The sequence below is a fragment of the Aquarana catesbeiana genome, linkage group LG02 (genome assembly GCF_042186555.1).
Source record: "Aquarana catesbeiana isolate 2022-GZ linkage group LG02, ASM4218655v1, whole genome shotgun sequence".
NCBI lineage: Eukaryota > Metazoa > Chordata > Amphibia > Anura > Ranidae > Aquarana > Aquarana catesbeiana.
This window is the reverse complement of record NC_133325.1, coordinates 620,052,896-620,069,233: the sequence shown is the minus strand read 5'-3', so window position 1 is coordinate 620,069,233 and position 16,338 is coordinate 620,052,896.

The following is a 16,338-nucleotide window of genomic DNA, read 5'->3' as shown; positions in this document are numbered from 1 at the left end:
TAGGATTTTTTCCGACGGATGTTGGCTCAAACTTGTCTTGCATACACATGGTCACACAAAGTTGTCGGAAAATCCGATCGTTCTATACGCGGTGACGTAAAACACGTACGTCGGGACTATAAACAGGGCAGTGGCCAATAGCTTTCATCTCTTTATTTATTCTGAGCATGCGTGGCACTTTGTCCGTCGGATTTGTGTACACACGATAGGAATTTCCGACAACGGATTTTGTTGTCGGAAAATTTTATCTCCTGCTCTCCAACTTTGTGTGTCGGAAAATCCGATGGAAAATGTCCGATGGAGCCCACACACGGTCGGAATTTCTGACAACACGCTCCGATCGGACATTTTCCATCGGAAAATCCGACCGTGTGTACGGGGCATAAGACTTATCATACCTGCAAAGCAAATACAAAAAAAATAGTAAAAAATAAAACATTTTAAACGCAACCTGTGCCTAAAATATATATATGCCGAAGCATGGGGGCATCCTCCCGCAAAAGGCAGGAGCAAATCGCTCCTCCACCCACTGCTGCCCCCACACTTCGGCATATATGCTGAAGTATGTAACTGTGGTGGTGAAATCACCTCCGACAGCACTGGAGTCACGGCTTTATGTATCGTGGGAGCAAACGCTGTTGCTGTCAAGATAAATAAATCTGCTCTGCAGCTGAATGGCGTACCTGCTAAGCAAATGATGGTTAACAATAAAACAAAGTAACATTACAGTAAGACTTACCATACCTGCAAAGCAAATACAAAAAAAAATTGTAAAAAATAAAACATTTAAACGCAACCTGTGCCTAAAATATATATATGCCGAAGCATGGGGGCATCCTCCCACAAAAGGCAGGAGCAAATTGCTCCTCCACCCACTGCTGCCCCCACGCTTCGGCATATATGCTGAAGTATGTAACTGTGGTGGTGAAATCACCTCCGACAGTGCTGGAGTCACGGCTTTATGTATTGTGGGAGCAAACGCTGTTGCTGTCAAGATAAATAAATCCGCTCTGCAGCTGAATGGCGTACCTGAAAACAAAAAAATGGTTACTAAACATGATAAAAACATAACAACAGTAAAACATTGCAGAATAGAATACAGTAAAAAAGAGAAGAACAATAGAGAGAGAATATAGAGAGAGAACAATAAAACAACAACTATTTTTGGTTTTCATTATTTTATATTTTTTTGTGTTTTTTTTTTTTTTACACTTTTTTTGTAACTTTAACTTTTGTAACTGGTACCAGGTTTGGGTCTCTCAAAATGCGATGGCATCTTGGGAGACCCTGTGAAAGTGTGTCCTAGTCTGTGCAATGCTGTACCCTACGCTAATACTAAACTAGTGTATGGTAGCGTTCAAAACATTCACCAATGCAAAGACCAGGATTGTCAGGACAGAAGGGACAATAATACCGGGTGTCACGCCTAAATCCGCGCTTGCTGCAGACACGACATGTTTTTTGGGGGGCTCGTTGGGTAGGGGTACTCAGGAGGACATAAAGAAAATGCCTCTCATGCAGCCGGCTTACTGCATTTGGTTGGGAAAGGTGAGGTGGAGCACCGTCTGGAAACAGAAGGGCTCTGACGATCTCTTCCTGGAATTTAAGGAAGGATCCAGTCCATCCTGAAGCTCTGTATAGCACATAAGCGTTCAGCAAAACCAATTGAAATAAATAAACAGACACTTTTTTGTACCAGCGTCTGGCCTTACGGGCAATTAGGTACGGCGCCAACAACTGGTCGTTGAGGTCCACCCACTCCCATATTTTGGTTATATTCATGGACACAGAGGGATTTCTCCACAACACCAGTCGCCGTAGTAATTTGGACAGCCGTGTCTGCATGAAGGGAGGTAAGAACAAAAACATTCTTATTGTCCCTCCACTTCATAGCGTGCAAATTATTACACTGCAAGCAGGCTCTCTCCCCCAGCCTAAGACGGGAATCTACAAGCTGCTGGGGAAAGCCCCGGCGATTCGTTCGCACGGTGCCACATGCTCCAATCTGATGATCAAAAAGGTGACTAAAAAGTGGCACGCTCGTGTAATAATTGTCCACGTACAAGTGGTACCCCTTTCCGAGTAAGGGTGACACCAAGTCCCACACTATCTTGCCAGCACTTCCTATGTAGTCAGGGCAGTTTGTCGGCTCTACGTGACTATCTTTGCCCTCATAAACCATAAAACTACATGTATTGCCTGTGGCCCTGTCACAGAGCTTATACATCTTGACCCCGTATATGGCACGCTTGCTGGGAAGGTACTGTTTGAATGACAAGCGGCCAGAAAATGTAATCAGGGACTCATCAACGCAGACAACTTGATGGGGAGTAAACAAGTCTGCAAAACGTTGGTCGAAGTGGTTTACGAGGGGCCGAATTTTGTAGAGCAGATTGTATTCAGGGTCTCCACGAGGACGACAGTGTTCATTGTTGTTGAAGTGCATGAACTGCAAAATCTGCTCGTATCGTGCCCTGGTCATGGAGGCAGAGAACAAGGGCATATGGTGAATTGGGTCAGTGGACCAATATGACCGCAACTCACTCTTTTTAGTTATGCCCATGTTGAGGGAAAGGCCCAGAAAGAGCTTAAATTCGGAGACTGTAATTGGTCTCCAATCTCTGGCAAGGGAGGACTGGGGAATAGTGGCGATGTGTTGACCAGCGTATAAATTGCTTTGGTCCACAATAGATCTATAGAGATCTTCGGTGAAAAACAGTGAATAAAAATCAAGTGGCGTAAAATTAACTGTTTCCACCTGAATTCCAGGTTGGCCAGTGAATGGGGGAAGTACAGGTGCTGCAGAAGTGGTGGGTACCCAATTCTAATTGGCGAATGCAGCAGGAAGGGCACTATGGGCACGACGGGCCTGTGTTCATCTTCTTGGTGGCAGTGGGACATTACTTGTGCTTGCCACCTCGCCAGCTTGAACTGCACTTATGGGACTCGCCACGTCACCACGTGATACTGCAGTGCTGGTTGTACGACCAGGGTGTACTAGGCTGCTGGTGCTTGCCAGTTCACCAGAAGGAATAGCAGCGCTAGTACTGCTCTGCTCCATACGAGAGCCCTGCGGTTCTTGCACTTCAAGGACAGAAGAAGAAGATTGGGGTCTGGTACGCCTGACCTTGGCAGGGACCACAACTCCATCGTCAGAGCTATCTGTCATGGAGCCGCTGTCATCTACAAGATCTATTCTGAGCCTGAATCTGACAGATGAGTGACTTCCTCTTCACTATCTGTCATGCTCAGAAACATGTAGGCCTCTTCACTAGTGTACCTTCGATTTGCCATTTTGGGCTCTAAATTTAGGGGTACACTAGTGAGACTCACAGGCAAAAAAGCTCCTGACTGTTAGCGACTGATTCAAAAGGCTACCAAAAAACTGTTAGTGATCGCAGGGATCAGGCCTGACTCTGTGAACGCTGCAGTTATGTGTGCTTAGTGTTTGGTAAGTGTCAGTGATCGATCGATACTGCACTTGGGTGGGCTGGGCTGGGCCGAGGGGCAAAACACAGGTGCTAGCAGGTATCTGGGCTGATCCCGCTAACACTGTGTTTTTGGGAACCCTAAACTGCTGGGGACGCTAGTATAGATCTGATCGGTTCAGATATCGATCCGTTCAGATACTATAGCACTAAGGGAGGTGTATGCTGTGTGCCTGGGTGTTAGCGGTACTGGCGCTAAACTGACGCTGCCTGGGGCGACGCAGACCTCATCTCAACCTTAAAAACATAACTTATATCACCGCCGGGCAATTAGGGGGTTAAACTTTTATTAGGTAATAAACAGCGGGTGCCCTAAAACTATAATAAACTATAATAAACAATCTAACTAACCAGCATCACCCGTAACAGTTATACAGTGATCACTGGTGAAAGGGTTAACTAGGGGGCAATCAGGGGATTAAAACCTTTAGTAGGTAGTATATGGGGGTCCCTGTCGCTATAAAACGCTGACGGCGGACCTATATACTTACCTCCCTAACTAGCGTCACCTGTGTCACTAATACAGCGATCAGAAAAACATTTGCTTAGTGACACTGGCAACGGGGGGGGTGATCACGGGGTTAACCTTTATTAGGGGGGTTAGGGCGGTACTCTAGACCTAAAGGGGGCTAACCCTAACTTCCCTAACACTTATAACTGTCACAAACTGACACCAATGCAAAAAAAAATTGCTATTGGTGTCACTGTGACAGGGGGTACAGGGGGGTGATCGGGGGGTGATCGGGGGCTGACTGGGGGGTGAAAAGTGTGCCTGCGTGTTCTACTGTACGTGTAGTGTTGGTGCAACCCACATTGATGTTTTCTCTCCTCGGCGCCGGAACGAAAAAGACCGGCTCGAGGAGAGATGACATCACTTCCTCTGCCGCTGTTTACATTACAGCAGCAGAGGAGGAATTTCATTCACGGGGAGCGATCGCGAGGGGGTGGCCATGAATGAGTGGCCTCCCCCTCAGCCTGTAATGCTTCCCCACTGATGCTGACCGCCTCGGGCACGGGGGGGGCACGATGCGCCCCCAGCCCGCGGGAGGCAGATCACGTACCAGGTACGTGATTTTGCCTGCCCGTGCCATTCTGCCACAGTATATCTGCGTTAGGCGGTCGGCAAGTGGTTAAACACAATTAACCCCATTTGCACAAATGTCATTCCCTTGCTTTATAACAGGCAATGTCCCTATACAATGCAAAACTCCCATTTTTTCTTTTTCGACATCAACAAATGTGCTCGTCGGTCCAACTTCCCCTTATGCAACGTACACACGGTCGGGCTTTTCGACCGGACCGGTCCGACAAACTTTCCAACGGATTTTTGACAGACTTCCGCCGGACTTTTTTTACGAACGGACTTGCCTACACACGACCGGACTACAGACAGCCTTGCCTACACACGACCCCAAAGCACCTTGTCCTCATGTTGATGAGGACAAGGGCCTCTTCCTGACAACCCTGGCCGTTGGTTGTCAGGGTCTGCGAGCAGGGGGCTTATCGGAATCCGATAGCAGCCCCCCTCACCCTATGTGAATGAGTATGGGGTACATCGTACCCCTACCCATTTACCTAGGGAAAAAGTGTCAATAAAAAAACACACTAGACAGCTTTTTAAAGTAATTTTGGGGGCTTCGGGGGTCTTCTTCCGACTTTGCTTGGGGGGTCTTCTTCCGACTTTGGTTGTCTCGCCGGTGTCTTCTCCCGATGTCCGGTTCATCTCCGCTCTCTCCGGCATCTTCTCCCAATGTCCGGTTCTTCTCTGCTCTCTCCGGCCTCCCGATATTCGGTTCTTCTCCTGGTGTTCGGCCTCTTCTCCTGCTCTCCGGTTCTTCTGCCGGGCTCCTCCGCTATCTTCTGCTCTTTTGCTGCTCTTCTTCCCTCTTCTCTTCTTCCGATGTTGACACAACGCTCTCTCCTGGTGTGTGAGTGGTGCGCGATGATTATAGGCGGTGACCCCACCCCTTTATAACATCACAGTCCCTGTGCATGCTGGGACTGTAAGTTCATAAGAAGGCATGGTCAACATCACCCGTTGACCATGCCCCCTTATGACCTCACAGTCCCAGCATGCCCCTGGACTGTGACATCATAAGGGGGTGGAGTCACCACCTATATAAGTCATTGCGGAGCGCTCCACACAGCATTACAGTGGGAGAGAGTGTTGTGTCAACATTGGAAGAGGAGAAGAGGGAAGAAGACGATGAATAAGTCCGTGCCACCACTAGCAAAAGAGCGGCAAAAGAGCAGAAGATAGCGGAGGCGCCCGGCAGAAGAACTGGAGAGTGGGAGAAGAGTCCAAACACTGGGAGAAGAACCGAACATCGGGAGAAGAGGCCAGAGAGAGTGGAGAAGCACCGGACATCAGGAGAAGATGCCAGAGAGAGCGGAGAAGAACCAGACATCAGGAGAAGATGCCAGAGAGACCCCCGAAGTCGGAAGAAGACCCCCGGAGCTGTCTAATAAACTACTTAAAAAATCTGTCTAGTGTGTTTTTTTTATTGACACTTTTTCCCTAGGGGAATGGGTAGGGGTACGATGTACCCCATACTCATTCACATAGGGTGGGGGGCCGGGATCTAGGGGCCCCCTTATTAAAGGGGCTCCCAGATTCCGATAAGCCCCCCACCCGCAGACAACCAACGGCCAGGGTTGTTGGGAAGAGGCCCTTGTCCTCATTAACATGGGGACAAGGTGCTTTGGGGTGGGGGGCCCGCAGGGTGCCCCCTCCCCCAAGGCACCCACCCCCCCATGTTGAGGGCATGTGGCCTGGTACGGTTCAGGAGGGGGGCGCTCGCTCATCCCCACCTCCTTTTCTGACCGGCCGGGTTACGTGCTCGGATAGGGGTCCGGTATAGATTTTGGGGGGACCCCACACCGTTTTTTCGGTGTAGGGGGTTCCTCTTAAAATCCATACCAGACCTAAGGGACATCAACGCCTCTTGCTCGCCGCAATAGGAAAATGTGTTTTTCCTATTGCAGCAAGCGCGAGATGCAGTACCCTGCCCTTGCGTCGTATCTGGTCAGTCGGACCAGCATACAGACGAAGGGCTTTCTGTTAGGAACTGAGTTCAGGGGGAGTTACAATGTAAAGATATGAAGCAGGCTTCAAATCTAAAGTTCGTCGGATTTCCGACCGAAACGGTCTGTCGGAAATCCGATGCAGACCACGCACGGTCAGATTGTCCGTCGGATTCGGACCGTCGGATCAGTCCAGTCGGAAAGTCCTCCCGTGTGTACATGCCATCAAACATACAATCTATTGTTTTATAACATATTTTTTTCCCTACATAAAACACCACTCTAGGTTCTGTTCTTTGATAACAGTATAATGACATTTATTGAACACCTCGGAACCCAGGGCAATTATATCAATCCGATCTATAACACACTTGCCGATACCAAAAAACCACCTTTCAATTTCAATAACGCAAGAATAAACAACTTACACAACTAAACCAGTCCCTAAAACCAGACTTGAGGGCTCCCCGTTCCAACCATGTGACCCAAGTCGCAGCGACTCCAAAGAATGCCCTTTCGTTACTTTGTTCCGACTTTGTCGCGACTTGTTCCCAGCAGTTTTCACTGGTTACATGAAATCGCACTGCAAAGTCACATCGCAAATCCTGTGACTTTTGGGCTGCAACAGTGAAAACAGAGCCCAACTGAAACAATCAAAACACCCCATGTATAAGTTGAAATGTTACTCCCAAAGAAATTGTATCTGATCAGATTCCTCAAAAAAACAAAAACATTTGGTACCAGCGCATACATATAATTTTATTAGTGACGTGTCATATTCCCCTTTTAATGTTCCCAAATAACTATGCAGTGGGCATGAGCATAATATGTGCCCAACACATTTCATGAACAGACTGACGATAGTTGCAACATTTTAACAATAAACATGTACTTTTATAGATAACTTTTCTGAATCAAATCCTTCTTTAACATTTATTCTCCACCTCACCAAGTCTCTCTGACTCGCTGACTATGGAATGCAAATATAGCAGTATGCTCTCCACAAAAGCGGTGGTGAAGGCCTGGTCAGTGGTTTGATCCCCTCTTCCACCAGAAGCAAAATGCAGATCTCTGCGAGCGGATATGTACCTCATGCATTGTGCTAAACAGTACTTTGGACAGGAGGAATCACTAAAATAGTAACTTGCCCTTGTCCAGATCCGTGATTCAATCCTCTTAAAGCACCACACACAAATGAGTACCCTACTCTGTCCCTCTCACCTGCACACTTTAGCAAAGCTCTCTGTCTTGACAGGATCATAGGACATATATCAACAATCCAACAATTCATCTGCATTCAGAAGAAAAAACAACTTATACTCTACATTGGAATTCCAAGACAAGACAAAAATTCACATACACATAAAATTAAGCGTTTCCCTCTATTTAACAACAACTTTCCCCTACCTATGTGTCCGTCTTATGAAACTGCGAACAGCGGAGACTCCAAGGATCTCCACTAATCACAGTCCACAAACAATCCATGAAACAGAGACAATCATGGGAGAAGTGTTTGGACACGTTCTCCCCCCGATGATCTCCACACACTGAGAATCCTCACTGATTGACACAGAAACGGTCAGTCCAAAAAGCTGCGACCCCAGTGCCTCACTGGCGATCCGTATCAGAACTCACACCCCCAAACTCACCAGCCCAGAGGTGGAGAATCGGGGAGCGAAGAGGGAATGTGGGGAAATCCGAGGGGAAAGGAGGAAGATTTATAACTTCCCTACACCTCATTCAGACCCCCAAAACAGTAACCATGTCCCCCTTTAAGTGTACCAAGCAGCGACAATTTTATCACTGACATCTCGGTGTTTCTGTGAATCTCTGGTACCGTAATCCTGCAAAATCTCACGAGATCCCAGCATCAGGGGCTGCTTATTGCACAAGGTGGGGTGCTTTCAACAAAGGTTCTAGCCTCCCCACCAGCTCTCTCTCTTTTTACCCTTGGTTGCACCTTTTCCTGTACAAGCAGGTGTGGGTGCCCTCCCCGAAGCCTCGGTCTCACAGTCCTCCTCCCCTACATCAGATATGTATGGTGCAGTAGAGGCACCATGCCCCGATGCCACCTGGGAATCAGTCCCCACCACCCTTTGTACCTGTGCCTGTTGCCGAACAGTGATCTGCCCTGATTTGCACATCTTACCGACCCACCTTTATCGCCTCATTATAACTTCTGCAAACAACAATAAACAAACAAACAAACAAACAAACAAACAAACAAACAAACAAACAAACAGACAGGGTAAGTCTACACAAAAATCCTTATTTTAATAACACCTTTTATCTGATAATCCAAATTAAACTAGCTGTGACACTTTAAAATCCTTATTTTAAACAAAACTCCTTCTGTGTTAATTAGGTGCTTAAAACCTCCTGTCTCGGCTATTCCTTTAAGGTCATTTCCTCGAAGATACTTCGTAGTTAATAAATACATGACCACAAATATCTCTCGGACTTGCTACAGAAAATCATGAAAGAATCAATCCTTCAAGCTCGGTATGCCATGCCAGTAAAATGTCCCAACATTCAACGTCCCTTTAAATCTGAAACAACTCTGACTGCTAACTTCCTGTTTTTACATGTACTTTCCTTCACTTACTTTTTTCTTTCTCTATGTGTCAGTTTTAAAACAGCTTTGAAATCAGCTTGTCTAAAAAGAACAATGCATTGAAAAAACCTTGTAACGGTGATTTCCTACTACACTCCTAACAAACAACCTACACCATTCCTCTCACATATATTACAAGTGATTAATACACACAAAATAGGAACAGTGATAATGTGCAGGGATTCGAACCAGGTCCTCCCCCCATTTCTAGATAAATCACCTTTTACACCATCCAAAATAACCTCTAGATTACCTTTTTCTCAACTTCTTTCCAAATACAATCTGGTAGATTCGTGGAGAGAAAGTAACCCAATGAAAAAGAAATTCACTTATTTCTCGCACCCTCATCAAACCTTCACCAGAATAGATCATATTTTTCTAACAATAGGAATGATACCAGAAATTATTGCATCAGATATAATTCCGATTCCGTGGTCTGACCATAATGCAGTATACACTACTATAGCCTCAGCCATACCAAAAGCGCATGACCCAACGTGGTACTTACCGGACATAATGCTCAAATACCCACTACATCAGATGGCCATTGAACAAGCTTTAAAGGAATACATATCAATTAATAATACAACAGACATTTCCCCAATAACACTGTGGGAAGCTCATAAGCCTGTCTTGCGTGGTACAATACAAAGACAAATGGCACTATTTAAACGGGAACGCAAAAATCTAGCAAAAAAACTAGAACTCAATTTTAATGCAGCCTACATATCATTCCAAGATAATCCATCTCAGAGTACAAAATCTCATCTGGAAAAATCTAGATTGGAATACGATCTATTTCTCACTGAGTCAGTTGATAAATCCCTCAAACGCTCCAAACACAATTTCTACATGAATACAAACAAATCAGGTACATATTTGGCTCGGGCATTAAATTCAACTAACAAATCTTTCAAACCAATACGTTTGAAATTATCAAAAAATGTTTATACTTGTAATCCAGTTAAAATAGTCCATAAATTTCACTCACATCTCGCAACTTTATACAATGAATTTAATCCTACAGAGGCTGAATCCTTCTTCTCAAAAATAACCTTACCTGAGTTGTCTCAGAATCAAAAAAGCAGTTTGGATGAGCCTATAACTATAGATGAAGTTGCTAACGCCATAAAAGACCTAAAACTTAACAAAAGACCAGGCCCAGACGGCTACTAGGCTTTATACTATAAAACATTCTCAGAAATACTCTCTCCCATTCTCACTGAAACTTTTAACAAACTTCTAGAAGGACATTCTTTTCGGCAAGAAACACTAATGGCAATTGTTTGTATGATCCCAAAACCCCTTTCTGATGATACTTCCTGTGTGAATTATCGGCCTATCTCTCTGTTAAACCTTGATATTAAATTATTAGCAAAAATAATAGCAAAACGCCTCAATAGCATTATAGGAAAATTAATACATAGAGATCAAGTAGGCTTCATGCCAAATAGACAGGCAGGCGATAATATACGCAGGGCAGTGTTATTGGCACATATTGCTAAAAAACAGAAAATCCCTTTATGTTTTCTATCTCTCGATATTAACCACTTCAGCCCCGGAAGGTTTTACCCCCTTCCTGACCAGAGCACTTTTTACAATTCGGCACTGCGTCGCTTTAACTGCTAATTGCGCGGTCATGCAATGCTGTACCCAAACGAAATTTGCGTCCTTTTCTTCCCACAAATAGAGCTTTCTTTTGATAGTATTTGATCACCTCTGCCGTTTTTATTTTTTGCGCTATACACGGCAAAAGACCGAAAATTTTGAAAAAAAATGATATTTTCTACTTTTTGTTCTAAAAAAAATCCAATAAACTCAATTTTAGTCATACATTTAGGCCAAAATGTATTCGGCCACATGTCTTTGGTAAAAAAAATGTCAATAAGTGTATATTTATTGGTTTGCGCAAAAGTTATAGCGTCTACAAACTAGGGTACATTTTCTGGAATTTACACAGCCTTTAATTTATGACTGCCTATGTCGTTTCTTGAGGTGCTAAAATGGCAGGGCAGTACAAAACCCCCACAAATGACCCCATTTTGGAAAGTAGACACCCCAAGGAATTTGCTGAGAGGCATGTTGAGCCCATTGAATATTCATTTTTTTTGTCCCAAGTGATTGAACAATGACAAAAAAAAAAAAAAAATTACAAAAAGTTGTCACTAAATGATATATTGCTCACACAGGCCATGGGCATATGTGGAATTGCACCCCAAAATACATTTAGCTGCTTCTCCTGAGTATGGGGATACCACATGTGTGGGACTTTTTGGGAGCCTAGCCGCGTACGGGGCCCCGAAAACCAATCACTGCCTTCAGGATTTCTAAGGGCGTACATTTTTGATTTTACTCCTCACTACCTATCACAGTTTTGAAGGCCATAAAATGCCCAGATGACATAAAACCCCCCCAAATGACCCCATTTTGGAAAGTAGACACCCCAAGCTATTTGCTTTGAGGCATGTTGAGTCCATGGAATGTTTTATATTTTGACACAAGTTGCGGGAAAGTGACAAATTTTTTTTTTTTTTTTTGCACAAAGTTGTCACTAAATGATATATTGCTCACACAGGCCATGGGCATATGTGGAATTGCACCCCAAAATACATTTAGCTGCTTCTCCTGAGTATGGGGATACCACATGTGTGGGACTTTTTGGGAGCCTAGCCGCGTACGGGACCCCGAAAACCAATCACTGCCTTCAGGATTTCTAAGGGCGTACGTTTTTGATTTTACTCCTCACTGCCTATCACAGTTTCGGAGGCCATGGAATGCCCAGGTGGCACAAACCCCCCCAAATGACCCCATTTTGGAAAGTAGACACCCCAAGCTATTTGCTGAGAGGCATGGTGAGTATTTTGCAGCTCTCATTTGTTTTTGAAAATAAAGAAAGACGAGAAAAAAATTTTTTTTTTTTTCTTTTTTAAATTTTCAAAACTTTGTGACAAAAAGTGAGGTCTGCAAAATACTCACTATACCTCTCATCAAATAGCTTGGGGTGTCTACTTTCCAAAATGGGGTCATTTGGGGGGTTTTTTTGCCACCTGGGCATTCCATGGCCTCCGAAACTGTGATAGGCAGTGAAGAGTGAAATCAAAAATTTACGGCCTTAGAAAGCCTGAAGGCGGTGCTTGGTTTTCAGGGTCCCGTACGCGGCTAGGCTCCCAAAAAGTCTCACACATGTGGTATCCCCATACTCAGGAGAAGCAGCAGAATGTATTTTGGGGTGTAATTTCACATATTCCCATGGCATGTTTGAGCAATATATCATTTAGTGACAACTTTGCGCAAAAAAAAATAAAAAAAATAAAAAATTGTCTCTTTCCCGCAACTTGTGTCACAATATAAATTATTCCATGGACTCAACATGACTCTCAGCAAATAGCTTGGGGTGTCTACTTTCCAAAATGGGGTCATTTGGGGGGGTTTTGAACTGTCCTGGCATTTTATGCACAACATCTAGAAGCTTATGTCACACATCACCCACACTTCTAACCACTTGAAGACAAAGCCCTTTCTGACACTTATTGTTTACATAAAAAAATAATTTTTTTTTGCAAGAAAATTACTTTGAACCCCCAAACATTATATATTTTTTTTAAAGCAAATGCACTACAGATTAAAATGGTGGGTGTTTCATTTTTTTTTTTCACACAGTATTTGCGCAGCGATTTTTCAAACGCATTTTTTGGGGAAAAAACACACTTTTTTACATTTTAATGCACTAAAACACACTATATTGCCCAAATGTTTGATGAAATAAAAAAGATGATCTTAGGCCGAGTACATGGATACCAAACATGACATGCTTTAAAATTGCGCACAAACGTGCAGTGGCGACAAACTAAATACATTTTTAAAAGCCTTTAAAAGCCTTTACAGGTTACCACTTTAGATTTACAGAGGAGGTCTACTGCTAAACTTACTGCCCTCGATCTAACCTTCGCGGCGATACCTCACATGCATGGTGCAATTGCTGTTTACATTTGACGCCAGACCGACACTTGCGTTCGCCTTAGCGCGAGAGCAGGGGGGACAGGGGTGCTTTTTTTTTTTTTTTTTTTTTTTTTCTTTATTATTATTATTTTTTTATCTTATTTTTAAACTGTTCCTTTCATTTTTTTTTTTTTTAATCATTTTTATTGTTATCTCAGGGAATGTAAATATCCCCTATCATAGCAATAGGTAGTGACAGGTACTCTTTTTTGCAAAAATTGGGGTCTATTAGACCCGAGATTTCTCCTCTGCCCTCAAAGCATCTGACCACACCAAGATCGGTGTGATAAAATGCTTTCCCAATTTCCCAATGGCGCTGTTTACATCCGGCGAAATCTAAGTCATAAAATGCTCGTAGCTTCCGGTTTCTTAGGCCATAGAGATGTTTGGAGCCACTCTGGTCTCTGATCAGCTCTATGGTCAGCTGGCTGAATCACCGGCTGCATTTTCAGGTTCCCTGTTGAGACAGGAGAGCCAGAGAAAAACACGGAAGACGTTGGGGGGGAGGGGCATTCCCTCCCACTGCTTGTAAAAGCAGTCTAGAGGCTAATTAGCCGCTAGGATTGCTTTTACATGAAAGCCGACCGCTGGCTGAAAAGAATGATACCAAGATGATACCTAAACCTGCAGGCATCATTCTGCTATAACCACTCAAAGTCGTGAATGGCGTACCTGAAGACAAAAAAATGGTTAACAATAAAGCACAGTAAACGGTAAGGTATAAAAAATTGCATACCTGAAAAGCAAACATGATAAAACATAATAACAATAAAACATTGCAGAATAGAATACAGTAAAAAAGAGCAGAACAATAGAGAGAGAATAGAGAGAGAGAGAACAATAAAACGACAACTATTTTTTTTTATTTTATATTTTTGTATGTGTTTTTTTTTTTTTTTTTTTTTTTTACACTTTTTTTTGTAACTAACTTTTATAACTGTAACCGGTTCCAGGTTCGGGTCTCTCAAAATGCGATGGCATCTTGGGAGACCCTGTGAAAGTGTGCCTAGTCTGTGCAATGCTGTACCCTACGCTAATACTCAACTAGTGAATGGTAGCGTTCAAAACATTCACCAATGCAAAGACCAGGATTGTCAGGACAGGAGAGACAATAATAGCGGGTGTCACGCCTATATCCGCGCTTGCTGCAGACACGACATCTTTTTTGGGGGGGTTCGTTGGGTAGGGGTACTCGGGAGGACATAAAGAAAATGCCTCTCATGCAGCCGACTGCATTTGGTTGGGGATGTGAATGGGGGAAGTACGGGCGCTGCAGAAGCGGTGGGTTCCCAATTCGGATTGGCGAATGCAGCAGGAAGGGCACTATGGGCACGACGGGCCTGTGTTTGTCTTCTTGGTGGCAGCGGGACACTACTTGTGCTTGCCACCTCACCAGCTTGAACTGCACTTATGGGACTCGCCACGTCACCAAGTGTTACTGCAGTGCTGGTTTGACTACGACCGGGGTGTACTAGGCCGCTGGTGCTTGCCAGTTCACCAAAACGCTACCAAAAAAACTGTTAGCGATCGCAAGGATCAGGCCTGACTCTGCGAACGCTGCAGTTATGCGTTTAGTGTTTTGTAAGTGTCAGTGATCGATCGATACTGCACTTGGGTGGGCTGGGCTGGGCCGGGCGGAGGGGCAAAACGCAGGTGCTAGCAGGTATCTGGGCTGATCCCGCTAACACTGCGTTTGTGGGAACCCTAAACTGCTGGGGACGCTAGTATAGATCTGATCGGATCAGATATTGATCCGATCAGATACTATACCACTAAGGGAGGCGTATGCTGCGTGCGTGGGTGTTAGCGGTACTGGCGCTAACCTGACACTGCTTGGGGCTGGTGCTTGCCAGTTCACCAAAACGCTACCAAAAAAACTGTTAGCGATCGCAGGGATCAGGCCTGACTATGCGAACGCTGCAGTTATGCGTTTAGTGTTTTGGAAGTGACAGTGATCGATCGATACTGCACTTGGGTGGGCCGGGCAGAGGGGCAAAACGCAGGTGCTAGCGGGTATCTGGGCTGATCCCGCTAACACTGCGTTTTTGGGAACCCTAAACTGCTGGGGACGCTAGTATAGATCTGATCGGATCAGATATTGATCCGTACAGATACTATACCACTAAGGGAGGCGTATGCTGCGTGCGTGGGTGTTAGCGGTACTGGCGCTAATCTGATGCTGCCTGGGGCGACGCATATCACCGCCGGGCGATCAGGGGGCTAAACTTTTATTCGGTAATAAACGGCGGGTGCCCTGACACTATAAAAAATAAACGAACTAACCAGCGTCACTCGTAACAGTTATACGGTGATCAGTGGTGAAAGGGTTAACTAGGGGGCAATCAAGGGGTTAAAACATTTATTAGGTAGTATATGGGGGTCCCTGTCGCTATAAAACGCTGACGGCGAACCTAAATATTTACCTCACTAACTAGCGTCACCAGCGACACTAATACAGCGATCAGAAAAATGATCGCTTAGTGACACTGGTGACAGGGGGTGATCAAGGGGTTAAAACTTTATTAGGGGGGGTTAGGGGGGTATCCTAGACCTAAAGGGGGGTAATACTCACTGCCCTAACACTGTAACTGTCACAAACTGACACTATGCAGTAATCAGAAAAAAAAAAAAAAAAAATACTGCTAATGTCAGTTTGTGACGGGGGGGGGGGGTGATTGGGGGGGGATCGGGGGGCGATCGGGGGGGGATCGGGGGTGTAAGGTATGCCTGGCATGTTCTACTGTGTGTGTTTGTGTTGTGTGCACTTACATGTCTTCTCTCCTCGGCGCTAGAACGGAAACTGCCGAGCCGAGGAGAGATGACATCACATCCTCTGCCTGTGTGAAACTACACACAGGCAGAGGAGGATTCCCATTGGCTGGGAGCGATCGCGAGGGGGGGGCCACGATCGGATGGTCTCCCCCTCGCCTCCCGACGCTCCCAGTCAGATGCTGACCGCCGCTGGCACCGGGGGGGGTCCGATCGGACCCCCCGCCCGCGGGAGGCAGATCACGTACAGGTACGTGATTCTGCCTGCCCGTGCCATTCTGCCGACGTATATCTACGTTAGGCGGTCGGCAAGTGGTTAAGAGGGCATTTGACACAGTATCCTGGCAATATATGCAATATTCATTACAAAAATGGGGTTTTGGACCCCACTTTTTAACATGGATCAAAGCATTATATAATAAACCCAAAGCCTATATAAAATAC